The sequence below is a fragment of the Lagenorhynchus albirostris genome, chromosome 3, assembly GCF_949774975.1.
Source record: "Lagenorhynchus albirostris chromosome 3, mLagAlb1.1, whole genome shotgun sequence".
Lineage (NCBI taxonomy): Eukaryota > Metazoa > Chordata > Mammalia > Artiodactyla > Delphinidae > Lagenorhynchus > Lagenorhynchus albirostris.
This window is the reverse complement of record NC_083097.1, coordinates 92,526,141-92,544,719: the sequence shown is the minus strand read 5'-3', so window position 1 is coordinate 92,544,719 and position 18,579 is coordinate 92,526,141. Positions and strand designations below refer to the sequence as shown.

General features: G+C 41.9%; 1 long non-coding RNA gene across 1 annotated transcript; it reads right to left on the bottom strand.

Annotated features, from left to right (window-relative positions):
* Positions 1–13,899: 13,899 nt before the first annotated feature.
* Positions 13,900–18,310, bottom strand: LOC132518181 (uncharacterized). The gene is made up of 4 exons (XR_009539875.1): positions 18,266–18,310; positions 14,945–14,979; positions 14,212–14,449; positions 13,900–14,016 (listed from the first exon to the last, which is right to left on the bottom strand). It is a non-coding gene; the product is annotated as an uncharacterized LOC132518181 (long non-coding RNA).
* Positions 18,311–18,579: the final 269 nt, after the last annotated feature.

Genomic DNA, 18,579 nt, shown 5'->3' with positions numbered 1-18,579 from the left:
CTGCCCGGAAGGGCAACTCCTCCTGACCTCTGCCCCGGAGGAGCACTGCTTCCCTGGGGACTTTGCTGGTGAACTCTGTGGAGGGTGCTTTCAACACTTCCTTTTGTCTTGGTTATTCATATTTTCTGATTTTTTTCTCTCAAAATTCTAAGTATTGTTTCTAATAATAAAATACAGTTTTATCCTAAATTAAAAAAAATATTATCCTTAGAGAGAAGCTCTCAAAACTCCCAGGAAGACTTTAAAGGAAGCTATGTGGACATTTAAATGAGTTAGTAAGTCCCCCAGAACTTAGGAAGCTCTGGCTAAATACCAATTGTTAACATTATCAGTATTATTATTACTACTATTATTCTGAAGAAGGAATACTTTTAGGGTAAAAGTAGAGTTGGCATTGAATGAGGAACAGAGAGTCGAGTCTAGGATTAGAGGGTGCTTCTCATGGAATATAGAATCTGCTCAAATTAGCCACATTTATGTTTGGGAGCCATACGAGTTTTTCAACTAGTAAGGTTCCCAGCAGCATGATGGATGCTGATATCTTGATGTTTCTCCCTGTGGCCTGGGTTATAGACAAATAATTCAGGGGGAAAAAAAACCACAGGAGTCTCTCTAAACATAAAGCACTGAAGAGAGACTAGAAAAATCAGGAGAGAACTGGGAAGAGATGAGAGGACTGAGTTCCTAGCTGATCCTGAAGCAAAGAAAGATCATTGGTCTAGTGATTCCTGAGAGGCGTGCTTACCACGTATAATTCTGATTTTAGATATTCTGATTTTAGATATTCTGTCCCTTTACGTCAACATATACAGTCAAGGGTTCTGATACTTACATTAGAAACCATGACCACCGCACGTGTCCTTAAACACAGGGAAACGTCTAAAGGATGCATGATTTCCTCTGTTCAACATGCATTGTAAATCTCATATAACCAAATCTTTTGAAGTTTCCTTTCACCAAAAGGAGAGAAGCAGCAGCTCAGTGGCACACAAGTTGTTGAAAATGCATTTCAACCAGAGGGTGCCATTGCCTCTGGGGCCTCATGCCTCCAGCTCACATACAGGGCTTCCGCTGTTTGGGGTGCCAGGAACCCTGCTAGGGATCCAAGTTTTCAAGGCTAATGAAGATGATTTAGATGTGACGTCTGAAAGGGCCGTGTGGCATAAAGCCTTTCCTGTATGAAATCCTGGCACAGCTGCTCAGAGAAATGTGAGTGGGCGGGGATGAGGGGGTGTGAGAAGGCAGGATGCCATCAGGCAGAGCTAGCCATAAAAAAGGAGTTAGAGAGTCCAACACCCCTTTTTGTCTTAACTTTATCAATTTCATCTTCCTTTCTTTTTTTAAAAAAGTCCCATTTTAAAAACTTGGCAATTCATCCAATAAAGCATGCCTCTATGCCCAAGTAGTAATATTTACTTTTTAAAATGTGGGATTTAAGATAACAGAGTCAACAGAGAGAACATAATTAATGGAACAAACGGCTGTTGATTACCTAATTAACCAAATAAACTTGAACCTTGGGAGAAAAATAGGTGGACTGTGACCCAATCATTCCTTGTATTCATGAAGCACCAGGAAAAGCTGAATAATTCCAGAGGGAACATTCGAGAGCATATATTCATTGGCCATGAGTTTAATGTAAATATGCATCAGCCGTGAGGAACCTAGAACTTTCCAACACAGTAAAAGCAAGGTTGTGCTGATTTAAAAAAAAAAAAAAAAAGACGGATAGCCTTTCACCTTGTAATCTTTTCTCTTAAACCTGACCTTTCGGGCTTCTCTGGTGGCGCAGTGGTTGAGAGTCCGCCTGCCGATACAGGGAACACGGGTTCGTGCCCCGGTCCGTGAGGATCCCACGTGCCGCGGAGCGGCTGGGCCCGTGAGCCATGGCCGCTGAGCCTGCGCGTCCGGAGGCCTGTGCTCCGCAACGGGAGAGGCCACAACAGTGAGGCCCGCGTACCGCAAAAAAAAAAACCCTGACCTTTCAACCCCCTTCCGAGACAGACAAGCCCATTACAGTCCCCAGTGCCTCACTAAGCTCCGCCTAGCGGTCTGAGATCCTGACCTAACAGGTGGACCTCTCATGCTTAATGATTTCTTTCAGCTTCTTTCTGCAGAAGGAGCACACCCAAGACGGTGATAAGAAAGAGCATGGCTGCACCGCCACTGTTATTGCCCCACCAGGCTGATTTCTAAGGTTAAGGCAGCAATTGTAAAACTTGCCATATTTTTCTTGATGATGATGTTAATGCTCTTTATGAAGTTAAAACAACAATGATCTGAACTGATGTAAACCTTTGGGGGCTTGCTGCATTTTCATGAAAGCCTGTAATGACACGTGCAGAGTAGGAAGAGAGTCACCATCCTTAGTATTCATGAAGAAGACTGGCGGTGAGAACCCCAAGCACGAGCGCCATTGTATTAGCGCTTCCCGCCAAAAGCACAGCCTAGGCACTTGATGGCGCAAGAGCAACACGTGCCCTGCTTTAAGGAACCCTCAGACACAGAAGGAGCTTATACTTGGAGTCAGGTCCATAACTTCCCATTACCGCGTATTAGCGACTTTCTAGAAAGGGACAGTTTCTAGATTTTTAATACAATCTAACGTTTATATGAAGTGCTTTATTATGCACTACACACTACATATGCATTTTCTTTTTTCCTTCTCATAAAAATCTTATTGGTCACTTTTATTATTATCCTCATATTATGGATGAGAAAACAAGGCACAGAGAAGTTAAGTAGCTTTTCCAAGCTCACACAGCAATAAATGGCAACAGTGAAACTCAATCAAAGACAACAAAGTTCATGCTTCTCTGAGACTCTGTTTTTGGGTCTGTTTACCAAGAACTTTCTCACATGTAATCCCCGGTAAACTTCAAAACAGCCCTGTACATTAAATATTATTGTCCTCATCGTATGAATGAAACTAATAAGGCTATAACATATACTTAGGTCCATTAGCTTTTTAAGTAAATCATTTTTAAATGCCAAACAGATGTATGAACAACTAAAAACTCTTAAATATAATACTTTTCATATCATATATTTCAAATATTCATCACCTAAGAAAATGTTAATGTTCAATTTTAACATAAATTTTGCCAACTCCCTTTCTGGATAGGTTGCCAGATTTAACAAATAAAAATACAGAATGCCTAGTTAAATTTGAATTTCAGATAAAAAGCAAATGATTTGCATGGGGCATACTGGTACTAAAAAAGTATTCATTATTTATCTGAAATTCAAATTTAACTGGGCATCCTGAATTTTATCTGGCAGTCCTATTTCTGGAAGATATATTTAGTGTGCCATAAATAAGGAAATTTTAAGCCAATTGAAAAAGATCAGAGAACTACTCTTTTGTCATCAGCTACATTTGTACTAAGCGTATATCTGTGGATGATGACTGCCTAGCTACTATACAACTGTGTGGTCTGGTTTCTGCCCTCCAGGAGTTCACAGTCCAAACAGTCATTACAATGTAAAAATAGTGATAAGTCGATGACTCTTTCAAATGCTTTTAGTTTTAGCTACTAAAAATTAATAACAGGAAGTGCCGTTTGTATAGTTTTTGATGATTTGTGCTAATTTAAGATTCACAAAATTTTATGAGGGCTGTGGGTATTCCCATTTTACAGATAGAGAAAAAGAGACTACAAAGTTATTTGTATAAGGAAACAAAGAATTGGAGCAGAACTGGGGTTTAAGTCTCCTGATTCCAGCCTCACTCATCTTTCCTCTACACCCAAAGGACCACGTTTCTCAAAGCAGCAGGCTAGCCATGGAGGGGAGCACGGGGAAGCCACTGCCAGATAGCGGTGAACGCCCTATCTTTCTGGGTACCTTTATGATGGTGCCAGATCCTGGAACCCCAGATGACAACAGAGGGTGATGATTCACCATGAAGAGTCTTCTGGTTGGCCTCAAGCCCTTCAGACTCTGTTAACGGAGCAGGCAGGACTGGCTCAGGTGAACAACCTGGAAAGCAAATTTGTTGGGAGCAAAAAGTAAGTAATTCAGGAAAAGCTCAGGTCCTATAGAGGTGGTCTGACTTCCATCTAGGTCACATTTTTCTAAGTGGATATGATGGTTAACTTCATGCGTCAACTTGAATAGGTCACAAGGTTCATGCTTGGTCAAACATTATTCTGAGTGTTTCTGTGAGGGTGATTTTGGATGTTTTTAATATTTCAATCAATAGACTGAGGGAAGCAAATTGCCCTCCCTAGTGGGTGGGCCTCATCCAATCAGGTGAAGGCCTGAGTAGGACAATAGGCTGACACTCCCCCAAATAAGAGAGAATTTCTCCTGCCTGATGGTCTTCAAGCTGAAAAATCCATTTTTTCCTGCCTTTGGACTCGAAGTGAAACAGTGACTCTTTTGGGTCTCAAGCCAGTTGGCCTTTGCACTGGAACCACACCATCAGCTCTCCTGGGGCTCCAGCTTGCTGCCTGCAGATCTGGGGACTTGTCAGCCTCCATAATCACAGGAGCCAAATCCTTATAATAAATAGATACATATACATACATATGTATACATGTATGTATGTGCATATATATATAAAGCTAATATTTTCAGGTTTCTGAATTGTTTACACATACACATGCCTATTCACATATTTGTGTAATATACATAGACCAAAGCCATTCTGAAATAATTCATTTCAGAACAATTAATCATATAGAACTGTAATGCATCCTTTCATCAAGAAGTGGTAGAATACAATTTATCTTGACTAAGGAACAATTTCATCTATTTAAGCTGACTTTTGATTACACGAACCAGAGCCTTTACATACAGATGAATGCTATCCTCTTCCTAACAGTTACCTAGAAAGACTATCAATTCTATAATGCTGAAAATATTTTTTTTCAGATTGTCTAGAGCCCTCAGTACGTTCCTCTGAGTATTTCTAATTGCAATAAATCTTTATTCTTCAGAAATGAATCAGATGTCTGAAAACAGTCAGATATCCAGAGAATAAAAAGGAGGACCAAGCTGGATAATGTAGATGGATGGCCCACTTGGGGTTAAAAATTCCAAATGAAAAACGGTGAATCTGGTTTTTTTACTTTCTCTGAAGTCAATCATATAGAGAAGGATAAAAAATTTTTCATCTGGCAGAATTGTTTTAATATACATATCACCTTCCCGGGATATTTTAGAACAGCATTGAGGGCCTTCAGTTTTCTTCCTGGGGTACCTCTCTAATCTCTCCTCCCACTTCTTGTCATTTCTCTTTCCCTAACAGCCTGCCTGAATTTCATGTGTTCGTGCCCTTGACATCCCTCCTCCTCATCTGTAGAAAACATACTCATACTATTTTTTAACATCTTTATTGGAGTATAACTGCTTTACATTGTTGTTAGTTGCTGCTGTATAACAAAGTGAATCAGCTATACGTATACATATATCCCCTTATCCCCTCCCTCTTGAGTCTCCCTCCCACATTCCCTATCCCACCCCTCTAGGTGGTCACAAAGCACCAAGCTGATCTCCCTGTGCTATGCGGCTGCTTCCCACTAGCTATCTACTTTACATTTGGTAGTGTATATATGTCAATGCCACTCTCGCGCTGCTTCCCAGCTTACCCTTGCCTCTCCCCTTGTCCTCAAGTCCATTCTCTATGTCTGCATCTTTATTCCTGTCCTGGCCCTAGGTTCTTCAGAACCACTTTTTTTTTTTCAGATTCCATATATATGGGTTAGCATATGGTATTTGCTTTTCTCTTTCTGACTTACTTCACTCTGTATGACAGACTCTAGGTCCAACTACCTCACTACAGATAACTCAATTTCGTTTCTTTTTATGGCTGAATAATATTCCATTGTATATATGTGTCACATCTTCTTTTTCCATTCATCTGTCAATGGACACTTACGCTGCTTCCATGCCCTGGCTATTGTAAATAGTACTGGAAATGAACACTGTGGTACATGACTCTTTTTGAATTATGGTTTTCGCAGGAAATATGCCCAGTAGTGGGATTGCTGGGTCATATGGTAGTTCTATTTTTAGTTTTTTAGGGAACTTCCATACTGTTCTCCATAGTGGCTGTATCAATTTACGTTCCCACCAACAGTGCAAGAGGGTTCCCTTTTCTCCACACCCTCTACAGCATTTATTGTTTGTAGATTTTTGTGATGGCCATTCTGACTGGTGTGAGGTGATACCTCATTGTAGTTTTGAGTTGCATTTCTCTAATGATTAGTGATGTTGAGCATCCTTTCATGTGTTTGTTGGCAATCTGTACATCTTCTTTGGAGAAATGTCTATTTAGATCTTCTGCCCACTTTTGGATTGGGTTGTTTGTTTTTTTGATACTGAGCTGCATGAGCTGCTTGTATATTTTGGAGATTAATCCTTTGTCAGTTGCTTCATTTGCAAATATTTTCTCCCATTCTGAGGGTTGTCGTTTTGTCTTGTTTATGGTTTCCTTTGCTGTGTAAAAGCTTTTAAGTTTCATTAGGTCCCATTTGTTTATTTTTGGTTTTATTTCCATTTCTCTAGGAGGTGGGTCAAAAAGGATCTTGCTGTGATTTATGTCATAGAGTGTCCTGCCCATGTTTTCCTCTAAGAGTTTTAGAGTGTCTGCCTTAGATTTAGGTCTTTAATCCATTTGGAGTTTATTTTTGTGTATGGTGTTAGGGAGTGTTATAATTTCATTCTTTTACATGTAGCTGTCCATTTTTCCCAGCGCCACTTATTGAAGAGGCTGTCTTTTCTCCATTGTATATTCTTGCCTCCTTAATCAGAAATAAGTTGACCATATGTGTGTGGGTTTAGCTCTGGGCTTTCTATCCTGTTCCATTGATCTATATTTCTGTTTTTATGCCAGTACCATACTATCTTGATTACTGTAGGTTTGTAGTATAGTCTGAAGTCACGGAGCCTGCTTCCTCCAGCTCCGTTTTTCTTTCTCAAGATTGCCTTGGCTATTTGGGATCTTCTGTGTTTCCATATAAATTGTGAAATTTTTTGTTCTAGTGGTAAAAAAAAATGCCAGTGGTAGTTTGACAGGGATTGCATTGAATCTGTAGATTGCTTTAGGTAGTATAGTTATTTTCACAATATTGAATTCTTCCAATCCAAGAACATGGTATATCTCTCCATCTGTATCATCTTTAATTTCTTTCATCAGTGTCTTACAGTTTTCTGCATACAGGTCTTTTGTCTCCTTAGGTAGGTTTATTCCTAGGTATTGTATTCTTTTTATTGCAATGGTAGATGGGAGGGTTTCCTTAATTTCTCTTTCAGATTTTTCATTATTAGCATATAGGAATGCAAGACATTTCTGTGCATTAACTTTGTATCCTGTTACTTTACCAAATTCATTGATTAGCTCTAGTAGTTTTCTGGTAGCATCTTTAGGATTCTCTATGCATAGTATCATATCATCTGCAAACAGTGACAGTTTTACTTCTTCTTTTCTGATTTGGATTCCTTTTATTTCCTTTTATTCTCTGATTTCTGTGGCTAAAACTTCCAAAACGATGCTGAATAATAGTGGTGAGAGTGGGCAACCTTGTCTTGTTCCTGATCTTAGTGGAAACGGTTGCAGTTTTTCACCATTGAGAACAATGTTGGTTGTGGGTTTGTCATATATGGTCTTTATTATGTTGAGATAAATTCCCTCTGTGCCTACTTTCTGGAGAGTTTTTATCATAAATGGGTGTTGAATTTCCTCAAAAGCTTTTTCTGCATCTATTGAGGTTATCATATGGTTTTTATCCTTCAATTTGATGAAAAATTTTTTATCCTTCTCTATATGATTGACTTCAGAGAAAGTAAAAAAACCAGATTCACCGTTTTTCATTTGGAGTTTGTAACCCCAAGTGGGCCATCCATCTACATTATCCAGCTTGGTCCTCCTTTTTATTCTCTGGCATATCACATTGATTTGTGTATACTGAAGAATCAATATTTCCTTGCATTCCTGGAATAAACTCCACTTGATCATGGTGTATGATCCTTTTAATGTGCTGTTGGATTGTTTGCTAGTATTTTGTTGAGGATTTTTGCATCTATGTTCATCACTGATATTGGCCTTTAGTTTTCTTTTTTTGTGACACCTTTGTCTGGTTTTCATATCAGGGTGATGGTGGCCTCGTAGAATGAGTTTGGGAGTGTTCCTCACTTTGCTCTATTTTGGAAGAGTTTGAGAACGACAGGTGTCAGCTTTTGTCTAAATGTTTGATAGAATTTGCCTGTGAATCTGTCTGGTCCTCTGCTTTTGTTTGTTGGAAGATTTCTAATCATAGTTTCAATTTCAGTGCTTGTGATTGGTCTGTTTATATTTTCTATTTCTTCCTGGTTCAATCTCGGAAGGTTGTGCTTTTCTAAGAATTTGTCCATTTCTTCCAGGTTGTCTATTTTATTGGAATATAGCTGTTTGTAGTAATCTCTCATGATCCTTTGTATTTCCGCAGTGTCAGTTGTTACTTCTTTTTCATTTCTGATTCTGTTGAGTCTTTTCCCTTTTTTTCTTGATGAGTCTCACTAATGGTTTATCAATTTTGTTTATCTTCTCAAAGAACCACCTTTTAGTTTTATTGATCTTTGCTATCATTTACTTCATTTCCTTTTCATTTATTTCTGATCTGATCTTTATAATTTCTCTCCTGCTAACTTTGGGTTTTTTTTGTTCTTCTTTCTCTAATTGCTTTAGGTGTAAGGTTAGGTTGTTTATTTGAGATTTTTCTTGTTTCTTGAGGTAGGGTTGTATTGGTATAAACTTCCCTCTTAGAACTGCTTTCGCTGCATCCCATAGGTTTTGGGCCGTCATGTTTGCATTGTAATTTGGTTCTAGGTATTTTTTGATTTCCTCTTTGATTTCTTCAGTGATCTCTTGGTTATTTAGTAGCATATTATTTAGCTTCCATGTGTTTGTATTTTTTACAGTGTTTTTCCTGTAATTGATATCTAGTCTCTTAGCATTGTGGTCGGAAAAGATACTTGATATGATTTCAATTTTCTTATATTTACCAAGGCTTGATTTGTGACCCAAGATATGATCTATCCTGGAGAATGTTCCATGAGCCCTTGAGAAGAAAGTGTATTCTGTTGTTTTCGGATGGAATGTCCTATAAATATCAATTAAGTCCATCTTGTTTAATGTGTCATTTAAAGCTTGTGTTTTCTTACTTATTTTCATTTTGGATGATCAGTCCTTTGTGAAAGTGGAGTGTTAAAATCCCCTACTATGATTGTGTGACTGTCGATTTCCCCTTTTATGGCTGTTAGCATTTGCCTTATGTATTGAGGTGCTCCTATGTTGGGTGCATAAATATTTACAATTGTTATACCTTCTTATGGATTGATCCCTTAATCATTATGTAGTGTCCTTCTTTGTCTCTTGTAACAGTCTTTATTTTAAAGTCTATTTTGTCTGATATGAATATTGCTACTCCAGCTTTCTTTTGATTTCCATTTGCATGGAATATCTTTTTCCATCCCCTCACTTTTGGTCTGTATGTGTCCCTAGATCTGAAGTGTAGACAGCATACATACGGGTCTTGTTTTTGTATCCATTCAGCCAGTCTATGTCTTTTAGTGGGAGCATTTAATCCATTTACATTTAAGGTAATTATTGTAATGTGTGTTCCTATTCCCATGTTCTTAATTGTTTTGGGTTTGTTTTTGTAGGTCTTTTCTTTCTCTTGTGTTTCCTGCCTAGAGAAGTTCCTTTAGCATTTGTTGTAAGGCTGGTTTAGTGGTGCTGAATTCTCTTAGTTTTTGCTTGTCTGTGAAGGTTTTAATTTCTCCATCGAATCTGAATGAGATCCTAGCTGGGTAGAGTAATCTTGGTTGTAGGTTTTTCCCTTTCATCACTTTAAATATGTCCTGTCACTGCCGTCCAGCTTGCCGAGTTTCTGCTGAAAGATCATCTGTTAACCTTATGGGGATTCCCTTGTATGTTATTTGTTTTTCCCTTGCTGCTTTTAATATTTTTTCTTTGTATTTAATTTTTGATAGTTTGATTAATATGTGTCTTGGTATGTTTCTCCTTGGATTTATCCTGTATGGGACTCTCTGTGCTTCCTGGACTTGATTGACTATTTCTTTTCCCATATTTGGGAAGTTTTCAACTATAATCCTTAAAATATTTTCTCAGTCCCTTTCTTTTTCTCTTCTTCTTCTGGGACCCCTATAATTCAAATGTTGGTGTGTTTAATGTTGTCCCAGAGGTCTCTGAGACTGTCCTCAATTCTTTTCATTCTTTTTTCTTTATTCTGCTCTGTGGTAGTTATTTCCACTATTTTATTATCCAGGTCACTTATCCATTCTTCTGCCTCAGTTATTCTGCTATTGATTCCTTCTAGAGAATTTTTAATTTCATTTATTGTGCTGTTCATCATTGTTTGTTTGCTCTTTAGTTCTTCTAGGTCTTTGTTAAACGTTTCTTGTATTTTCTCCATTCTATTTCCAAGATTTTGGATCTTCTTTACTATCATAACTCTGATTTCTATTTCAGGTAGACTGCCTGTTTCCTCTTCATTTGTTTGGTGTGGTAGGTTTTTTCCTTGCTCCTTCATCTGCTGCATATTTCTCTGTCTTCTCATTTTGCTTAACTTACTGTGTTTGGGGTCTACTTTTTGTAGGCTGCAGTTTCTTAGTTCCTATTGTTTTTGGTGTCTGCCCCTAGTGGGTAAGGTTAGTTCATTGGGTGGTGTAGGCTTCCTGGTACTGGGGACTCATGCCTGTGTTCTGGCGGATGAGCCTGGATCTTGTCTTTCTGGTAGGCAGGACCACATCCAGTGGTGTGTTTTGGGGTGTCTGTGAACTTAGTATGATTTTAGGCAGCATCTCCACTAATGGGTGGGGTTGTGTTCCTGTCTTGCCAGTTGTTTGGCATGGGGTGTCCTGCACTGGAGCTTGCTGGTCATTGAGTGGAGCTAGCTCTTAGCACTGAGACAGAGATCTCTGGGAGAGCTCTTGCTGATTGATATTACGTGGGGCCAGGAGGTCTCTGGTGGTCCAATGTCCTGAACTCGGCTCTCCCACCTCAAAGGCTCAGGCCTGACACCTGGCTGGAGCACCAAGACCCTGTCAACTACATGGTTCAGAAAAAAAGGGAGAAAAAGAAAGGAAAAAAAAAGAGTAAAATAAAATAAAGTTATTAAAATAAAAAATTATATTACTAAAATAAAAAAATTTAAAAGTAATTTTAAAAAAGAGAGCAAAGAAACCAATAAGCAAATCCACCAATGATAACAAGCACTAAAAACTAAGATAAACATAAAATTCAGAATCTAGTCAGGCGGGACTTCCCTGGTGGCACAGTGGTTAAGAATCCACCTGCCAGGGCTTCCCTGGTGGCGCAGTGGTTGAGAGTCCGCCTGCAGATGCAGGGAACACGGTTCGTGCCCCGGTCCGGGAAGATCCCACATGCCGCGGAGCGGTTGGGCCCGTGAGCCATGGCCGCTGAGGCTGCGCGCCCGGAGCCTGTGCTCCGCAACAGGAGAGGCCACAACAGTGAGAGGCCCACGTACCGCAAAAAAAAAAAAAAGAATCCGCCTGCCAGTACAGGGGACGCAGGTTCGAGCCCTGGTCCGGGGAGATCCCACATGACGCGGAGAAACTAAGCCCGTGTGCACAACTACTGAGCCTGTGCTCTAGAGCCCGCAAGCCACAGCTACTGAAGCCTGCGTGCCTAGAGTCCGTGCTCCGCAACAAGAGAAGCCACAGCAATGAGAAGTCCGCGAACCTCAACAAAGAGTATCCCCCCCTCGACGCAACCAGCGAAAACCCGCATGCAGCAATGAAGATCCAACGCAGCCATAAATAAATAGATAGATAAATAGGATAGAATAGAATCTAGTCAGGCGCATACAGCAAACCCCAAGTCTACATTTGCTCCCAAAGTCCACAGCCTCAATTTTCGGATGACGGGATTAAAGGAGCAGCTGCTTTGGGGGCTCTGGCTCACTCAGGCCGGGGGTAGGGAGGGGTACGGAGTGCGGGGCGAGCCTGCGGCGGCAGAGGCCGACATGACGTTGCACCAGCCTGAGGAGCGCCGTGCGTTCTCCCGGGGGAGTTGTCCCTGGATCCTGAGACCCTGGCAGTGGCGGGCTGCACAGGCTCCCGGGAGGGGAGGTGTGGATAGTGACCTGTGCTTGCACACAAGATTGTCTGTGGCTGCAGCAGCAGCGTTAGCGTTTCATGCCCGTCTCTAGTGTCCGCAGTGATAGCCGCGGCTCGCGCCCGTCTCTGAAGCTCGTTTAGGCGGTGCTCCGAATCTCCTCTCCTCGCACACCCCAAAACAATTGTCTCTTGCCTCTTAGGCAGGTCCAGAGTTTTTCCCGGACTCCCTCCCGGCTAGCTGTGGCGCACTAGCCCCCTTCAGGCTGTGTTCACGCAGCCAACCCCAGTCCTCTCCCTGGGATCTAAGCTCCGAAGCCCGAGCCTCAGCTCCCAGCCCCCACCCGCCCAGGCGGGTGAGCAGACAAGCCTCTCGCTCTGGTGAGTGCCGGTCGGCATCGATCCTCTGTGCAGGAATCTCTCCGCTTTGCCCTCCACACCCCTGTTGCTGCGCTCTCCTCCGTGGCTCTGAAGCTTCCCCCTGCGCTGTCCCCACCAGTGAAGGGGCTTCCTAGTGTGTGGAAACTTTTCCTCTTTCACAGCTCCCTCCCAGAGGTGCAAGTCCCGTCCCTACTCTTTTGTCTCTTTTTTCTTCTGCCCTACCCAGGTACGTGGGGAGTTTCTTGACTTTTGGGAGGTCTGAGGTCTTCTGCAGGCATTCAGTAGGTGTTCTGTAGGAGTTGTTCCACATGTAGATGTACTTTTGATGTATTTGTGGGGAGGAATGTGATCTCCACGTCTTACTCCTCTGCCATCTTGAAGGTCTCCCCATACTTATTTTGAGCCAGTGTTTCTCAAACACCAGTGTGCATCAGAATCACCTGGTGAGTTTGTTACAGCACAGCTGGCAGGGCCCAACCCCCAGAGTTTCTGATTCAGTAGGTCAGGAGTGGGGATGAGAATTTGCCTTTCTAACATGTTGCCGGTGAGGCTGATCTGCGGCCTACAAATTGAGAACTACTGCTTTGCACTGCTTCTTCGACTTTGCTGCATCTTCCGTAACCTGAGGATCTTGTCAAATGCGGAGCCTGATTCAGTACATCTGGGGTGGAACCCAAGGTTCTGCTTTTCTAACAAGCTCCCACTTTTAGCAGCATGACTGTGGGACTCAGCTCCGAATACCCCTAATTATTTTTAGAAGAAGAGGGCCACCCCCCTCCTCTATATCAGTGGTGGCCAAACTTGTCTGCACATTAGAATCACACAGAGATCTTCACGATATACTGGTGCCTATGTCTCATCCCAGAGATTATGGCTGGTCTGAGGTACAGCCTGGCCTTTGGGAGTTTTAAAAGATCCTCAGGTGACTCTAATAATGCCAACAAGCTTAGGAACCGCTGCTCTAAAAACTCAAGCTACTTTCCATCCTCCATTGTATTTTCATCACAGCTATTGTCAGTCTGTTGGCTTCTTTTGTCTTTGCTTTCATCTAATCTGCCCTACCAGCTCATTCACCCCCCTGAAGGCAGAAACAAAGTCTGTTTCCCTAACAGTGTTTGACACACACTAGCGGTGAATAAATATTTGTTGAATAAATAAATGAGTGACAAAAATAGAAATAAAAATGAATTTTAAACGATATTACCCAAGTCACCAGACCCCAGTAGAGTAGGGTCTGCCAAAAAGCCATTTACCTAAAATAAATTGTCTGACTTTCTCATAATAGACTTACAGGGACTACTGCTCTTCACATGTTCAACCGTCTGACTCGTTTGCATTATGAATTCCATCAAGAAACTTTTCTGGGGCTTCCCTGTGGCGCAGTGGTTGAGAGTCCGCCTGCCGATGCAGGGGACACGGGTTCGTGCCCTGGTCCGGGAAGATCCCACATGCCGCGGAGCGGCTGGGCCCGTGAGCCATGGCCGCTGAGCCTGCACGTCCGGAGCCTGTGCTCCGCAACGGGAAAGGCCACAACAGTGAGAGGCCCCCGTACTGCAAAAAAAAAGAAAGAAAGAAAGAAACTTTTCTGATACAGCTTTTATCAATATTTCACACAGTTGATTTTTCACTTGCTACTGCAGGCTTGCTAAGGACTCCAGCTCAGCCCTGGGATCTAGAAACTGTCCTGCCTGCTCCTCGGATTTCAGAAGAACAGGAACAGAGCCCACCCCAAGTTTGTGCACTTACCTTCTCCTGCAGGGGAACTCTGTCCCTCTTCTGCACAGGACATGGAGCCTTTTACCCCATCATCAGGGGGTCCTATACAGAAGCCAAATGTCTCTGAAAAGATGGAGTCCATTCTCTTTCCCATCATACTCTTCCCTTTCAGACCTCTCCACAACTGCAAACGTAGAGAAATCAGCTGAGTGTAGGCAGCTGAAGCCTGGATCCCAAGCTCCCGTGTCTCATGATGAAGTGAAGACTCCTGTGGGTTTGTTGAATGAGCATAGTTTCTTAGGGTCCATTGGCTTTGTAGTCACACCTGGAAAGGGCAAAACTTCACTCTGTATTTATTCTCAGAGAACTATTAAGTCTTAAGTCACTCACTGTGCCAGTGGCTCCTATACACATTTCCAGGTCCTCAGGCTGCTTCTTGATGTTTGGAACAGATTTGTGTCAAGTCCTGACATTGTACCAAAGAACAGTACCGAGGCCCTGCAGCATTACATGAACTAGGAGAGAAGTTAGCTGCTCATATCAAAAAACCAAATCTCCACTAGCTTAAATATGTAGGATTTATCTTCCCCCCCCCACCTTATCTAACAAGACTTTTAACTAATGCTGCAACTCAAAATACAATTAGAGGCAAGGTTCCTCTATTGTCCTTAATAAGAAGACATTATCACCTCTTGGTTACAAGATGGCTGCTGTGTCTACTTACTTAATTGGATACTGGCATTCTGCTTAGCCAGGATCATACATGACAGTTTGTTTTTTCTGGGAAAACCTAGTATCCTGAATTGATTTTGGAAACATAAAATGGTTTTAAGGTCAGCTTCTTTTAGATTGGTAATTTAATTCATTTGGACCAAGATTCAGTGAGAGGCTAGAAAGGCCACTGTAGCCACTGAGCCATGAGGGGCCCAAGTTCAACAAGAGGCTATCCCCGCTTCAAGGATTTTATATTAGCATTGTCACCTAAAGCCTCCTCTTTAGGGACAAGTTCTCTATACATGTGCTGTTTGCACATGCTCTCTGTAAAATGCTTCAAGTAGCATGCTTTGAGGTGCTAAGCTTATCCTTGGTACTCTGAGAGTAGGAATCGAATTCCACCACATGATCCATTTGAAATGTCATCTGGAAACAATTAAGGACCAACAGCTCTTCCAGATGGCTCATAAGTGATACTCTTGGCACTTGGTGGCCAAATATTTGTGGAGGAGAGGAAAACCCACTCTTTTCTAACCACAAATGAAAATACAGTAACTGCTAAAGCCTGATTCCTCCTTAAATAGTCTTTCGGGGAAGGGCCAAGGTGACAGGCTCTCATGTAGTCAGGTAATTAGAAAGCACATACCTTGTGGCAACATCATGTTCTCTTAGACAAAAGGATAACCCTCGAATCAGCTTAGGAAGAACTAAGTAAAGAGAGTAATGGTTAAAAAAAAAAAATCTTTCTGAGAGCTGAGATTAATGGGTAACTTGTTTTACTTTCTAAACCCAGTTTCTCCATCTAGAAAACAAGGGTAATATTGCCTACTTCAGAATAAGTTGTGATGAAGATCAATAAAGATAATGTTTGAAAAGCAATAAGGCAACGCCTCTCACATTTTAAGACCCAAATAGATGGTGTCTGTATTATTATTACTCTTATTGTTGCTGCTATTGTTATTTTTACAGTCAAGTGCAATTACCAGTCTAGCTCAGGAAGTCTATTTCATGGTTGTCATCATTATGGTAGAGGTGTTACAAGATTACAGTTGGGAAAGAAGAATATGAGAAAAGCATATACTTTTGAGTGATGTCTCTCCTTATCCCTAAATGTTCTTCTTTCATGGGGAAAGATTTTTTCTTATTTGTTCACAACCATCAGCCACCATAAAGAAACCCTTTGGGAAAGCAATAATCTGAGGCATGATTCTTTTGCTCTCTACTAAATGCAGAAATGGAATCTCTTACACATCACAGACATCTTGTGATTTTTTTAAATTACTTTTTAATTAATGACTCTCCTAAACTGTCTCCTGTGTAACTATTCCCTTTAGTTACACAACTGTGTGCCAGACTTGAGCACAGAATCATGGGATTGCCTTGCTGCACACCCATCCCCTGGGAGTGGGTGTGGGGATGTCCTCTGGAAGGTGGGATTTTCTTCCTCAACCATAGATCCAGGGAGAAACTAAGTCATGCCTTGATCCCACCTTCATAAAGGGGGACTGTTCTCTTTTCTTGGGATTGAGCTGAGGTTGGAGCCCTCAATGCTGGCTAGAGGAGAACAAGCTCAGTCCCATGCACAGAGGTCAGGGGATCCCTTCGTGGCAGGGTATAGGGAGCTCAGGACCAAGGCAGCCTGCGGAAGCCCCTAGGAGGAGATTCCAGGAGACATCCTATCTAGAAGCCAGTTTTAAATTTCCTCTTTCTGCGTTATTATTCCCTCCTCTTACACCTAATACTTCACTAAGCCTATGTTAAACATTGCTGCAGACTCTCTGGTAGTTGGAGGAATTATCCATGTCCATATGGGAGGGTCCAATGTCAGTACTTCAGGAGGAAGCAAGTTATGAGATGGCAAAAGATGAATGACTAGTAGACAAGGAATATCAGTCAGAGGAAGAAAGCCAGCTGAGGGGTGCAGGGGAGAACAAGTTGTTTAATGGAACATAAAATCATCCCTAAGCAAATTTTCAAAAGTTTACTAGGGGTGGTGGGAGGGTAGAGAAGAATGTGAGAAGACCAGATTTCCACATGGCATGGGATAGGATTCCAGACTATCATTGTGTTTGTTTTTCTACTGTCATTGTTTGAATTAAAAGGAAAAATTACCCAAAAAGCTGGAGAGTTTGCTGACATTGGGGTTGTCCTCGTTTGCTAGGGCCACCATAACAATATACTACAGACTGCATGACTTAAACAAAATGCATTTTCTAACAGTCTGGAGGCTAGAAGTCTGAAATCAAAGTGTCAGCAGGACTGGTTTCTTCTGAGGCCTCTCTCCTTGGCTTGCAGACGGCCACTTCCCCGCTGTGTCCTCACGAGGCCCTTTCTCGGGCACACACATCCCTGGTGTCTCTCCCTCTCTTATAAGGACACCAGTCCTGTAACTCCTATAAGGACACCCTAACAACCTCACAATCACCTCTTTAAAGACCTCATCTCCAAATACCGTCATGTTCTGAGGTCCTGGGGGCTAGGGCTTCAACATATGAATTTGGGAGGGACACAATTCAGGGGTTAATACAGATGTCAAAAGGCAATAACATCTAGGCCCTAAAGTCTAGAAAAATAAAAGGAGAGGCAGGTGGCCATCAACGTCAGGGTGACAGCCTTTCTTCTCTTCATTCGGATCCTCTCTTTTGTCTGCAAAACATGGCATTGTTTTTAACGGATCGTCTTTCTGAAAACCCTAGGCTGTCTCCTCGATGCTTTCTCGAAGATTTCAATAAAGAGGTCTCCATTAGGGGTGAGTGGAACGGTGTGGTGGGAAGGACTGCAGGGTAAAAATCAGGAAATGAAGGAAGCCTCCGGTCTCTCGGCCCAGCAGGAAGAGCGTTGGCTGAGACGTGACAGGTTTGCTGCACACAGATCTGCTTTCAGAACTCGACTTCCCCACTGCCTCTGGGGCATCCAGCACTTCATTCAAACACACTCAAGGCAAAGCACTCCAACATTGCTGAACGTTTCTCTGGCAGGTTTCCTGTGCTTCATTCTTCGAGTTAATGGTGGCCGAGAAAATTACACAAGGTATCCAGGATGTTGACATGCTACTTGCTTCACCGTCTACTTCAAAGTCCCTCAGGGTTCTCTGAATTTTGTTTTCTAGAACAAATATTCTTGACATAAGCATCAAGGATGCCCATGCAGTTATTCTTAATGGTGGCAGAAAGCAAGTTCCGGATTTTCAGGTCAGAAGCAATCTGTCTTTTAGCAATTAACAATTAATGGCTTCATAGTAATAAGTTTGGTTGGCACAGGCTTATTTCTTCAATTCACTGATACGATAACAACCATGCATTAAAAATGAACTTATTTCTATTGAGTGATATCACTTTGCTCTTTTTCTTGCTCTTACGCTGTAACTTACCTGGCATTGCCCGAGGTTCTCCTTCAGTTTCCTTGATTGAAGATGCCATCTAAGGAGATGAATTTGATTCACCAAATCATAAAGCTAGACGAGACCACAAGAAATTGTTCAGTTAAATCTGCCAGGAAAACTCCAATGCAACAAAACCATCAACACTTTCCAGGGCAGAAAGGCAGTGTTTCCTGTATATTTCACTGTCAGAAGGATTTTCCTATAGCAGGTCACTCCCCTAACAGTGTCTGAACTTGAATTAATTCTGTATTACCGAATCCTCTGCCCCATATCTAGCCTCAGGAAGAGGCCTGGTATCCAAC